The sequence below is a fragment of the Lactuca saligna genome, chromosome 6, assembly GCF_052625555.1.
Source record: "Lactuca saligna cultivar CGN05327 chromosome 6, ASM5262555v1, whole genome shotgun sequence".
Classification (NCBI taxonomy): Eukaryota; Viridiplantae; Streptophyta; class Magnoliopsida; order Asterales; family Asteraceae; genus Lactuca; species Lactuca saligna.
This window is the reverse complement of record NC_136422.1, coordinates 146,053,345-146,056,277: the sequence shown is the minus strand read 5'-3', so window position 1 is coordinate 146,056,277 and position 2,933 is coordinate 146,053,345.

Sequence of the window (2,933 nt, the reverse complement as noted above, 5' to 3'; positions counted from 1 at the left end):
TTTGGGAAATTAAGACTAATTCCTTGTTCACATGTATATGTGAGTCAAGTGAAGGACTAGGGGATCGGGTACACTTGGTTGTGCGCTGTTCAGGTCCACCACAAAGATCGATAACACTATTCGTCATTATTTACTAAAGTTTAGTAAAGATGGTTATACTTACAAGATTAAGTATAATTCTAAAACATTGGAAAAGTTTCAATGTATGGCAGAACGAATGAGAAGAATCAAATTAGGCAGAAAGATAAAAGTTTCTCCAATCTGAAAAGATTGGAGAGTACTTTAGTATCATGTTTTATGATCATCTTAATGATTATGTAAACCATATCACAATTGATCCTCAAAGGTCATCTTAGTACATTTCTATGACTAAGAAGAGGAACTGAGAATCTATGGAATGGTTAAATCAATTAAAATGAATCATACTTTGTTCCAAAACAAGTCATAGAGTAAGACTTTAAGATTGTAACCTTGGATGACATAATCTTAAGAAAGGTTTATAACACTTATCAAATGTAGAGTAAAAGTTTTCTACTATTGTACAGTTGAAATTGGTAAGTTGTGATGTTTTGGACAAAACAAAGATCAACTAAGACCAATTATGTGAAGTGCTTATCTTGATTAGAATTCACACTGAACCTTGAATATTTTTTTGTCCAGTAATGTTCCTTGACAAAGTGAATCTTATATGTCAAGTGCTCAGTGGGAGTCTTAAAGATCTTGAAAGTTTCAAGAAATAATCAAGAGTAAACCTATCGTTAATCACTAGCACATAACTTGAGGTTTATAACCTATCGTGTTGACATATTCTTGTTTCTCTGCCTTTTCTAGTTAAAGGCTGATATGTATGTGAGTTCTATGAGTTCTCAATTGGTTGCATAACAACATGGAAGCAATGACAGACCCTCGTGCTGCCAGGTGGCAAGAAATTAACATTGAACAAGTTCAGTCCATATGAGTTTGGATTTGTCACTAGGGATGAGCAAAAGGACCGAACCAGCCCGAACCGGACCGGAACCGGGAACCGGCTTCGGCCAAAATCAAGAACCAAACCGGCACGACGGTTCTACCGGTTCCCGGTTCCTACCGGTTTTTGTCGTGTCTTCAAATGTTAGAACCGATCCTTGAAAAATAGCATCAGACGGTTCCGGTTCTTGCCGGTTCTACCGGTCTTTGTCGGTTCTACCGGTTCCAGTTATATCGCTTCTGGTTCCCGGTTCCAAAAATCCACAAAAATAACGTCCCGGTCCCAGCCCGACCGGTTCCATCGGGTTCTGGTTCCGGTGCCGGTTCCGGTTACGGTACCGGTTCCGTCCGGTTCCTCGGTCCATATGCTCATCCCTATTTGTCACTAACCATGTCTTGTGATTATGGTTATGACAAATTCACATGGATAGGAACACATACACCATAAAATCTAAGTGTCATGAGGTTTCTCTCTGATTCATGAAAATGATGGTGAGGAAACGCTTTCACTATGTATATTTTAAGGATATAAAATTGTGATGTTTGCATTCTCCAATGCAATTATGATTACTGCATCCCTTTTCATAATTTGAATTTTGAGATATGGAAAAGGGTCTAAAAATTTGAGACTTACTGCTGTAAGTTCTAAAATTGTTAAGACACACATGTGAGCTATCTAAGGAAAGGTGTATGAGTTTGAGAATCCTAGATAGAGTCTTATCAAAGCATATCGTATCAAAAATCTGAACTTTGATAAGAAAGTCAATGAAGTATTGATTTCTAGAAGTCTAGTTGATTTCTGGGTACATGTCAAAGCTAGTTGGAGCATAAGTGTTATGCTGGTAAGTTAAAAATTATTGTGCAAGTGGGTGCATAATTATTGTGGTAAGTGTTGCAAGTTAGAAATGTTAATTATAAAAAACAAAAATTTCAATTTGTAAAGTTGCAGGGTTTGAAAATGTTGTTTTGCTATAGTTAAGGGAGAGGAATTCATACTTCATTTCAATTCTAAAATCTTAGATTGATATTTTAATCAATTTAGTCAAAAACATATATGAATGTGATGTTGGAATGATTCAACATAAGGAAATTCTATATATGGAAATGTTAATTGTGTGCTCAAAATTTTATTATGATTACAACATCCCTCTTCATAATTCGAATTTTAAGAACATGGCAAATAGAAATATTGTAGAAAAAGACTGATCAAGTATCATGTCTTTATGAATTGTATCCTATATGCTTCTAGTATAGGATCGATTACATATGTAATAATATTCTCATGTTCCAAATTTTTCCAAAATGCCTAGCGCATTAAGAGGGAAAAAGGACTAGAATCGGATATGACTAAAGTGGTTAAAACTACTGTTAAGGACAATCTAAGGTTCGCTAAGGATTGGTCGCTTAAGGACAGTTGGAAGTATAGTAATGGATGGACCATACTGACATTATGATGAATAGATAGGAGTCTATTAATAATGAATTGTCATACGGAAAATATGGAATGTTTCCATATTGGGAGTTGAAGAACAGATGAGAAAGTTAGAAACTTAATGCAAGAAGGATGTTCAAAGGAATGTACTTTGAATTTGTATTTGTATTCATATTTGTAGACCTATTCGTATTCGTATTCGTATTCCTAGTTCTATTCCTAATCCTATTCGTATTCGTATTCGTATTCGCATTCGTATTCGTATTCCTAGTCCTATTCCTAATCCTATTTGTATTCGTATTCGTATTCGCATTCATATTCGTATTCCTAGTTCTATTCCTAATCCTATTCGTATTCATATTCGTATTCGCATTCGTATTCGTATTCCTAGTTCTATTCCTAATCCTATTCGTATTCATATTCGTATTCACATTCGTATTCGTATTCCTAGTTCTATTCCTAATCCTATTCGTATTCGTATTAATATTCGCATTCGTATTCGCATTTGTATTCGTATTCCTAGTTCTATTCCTAA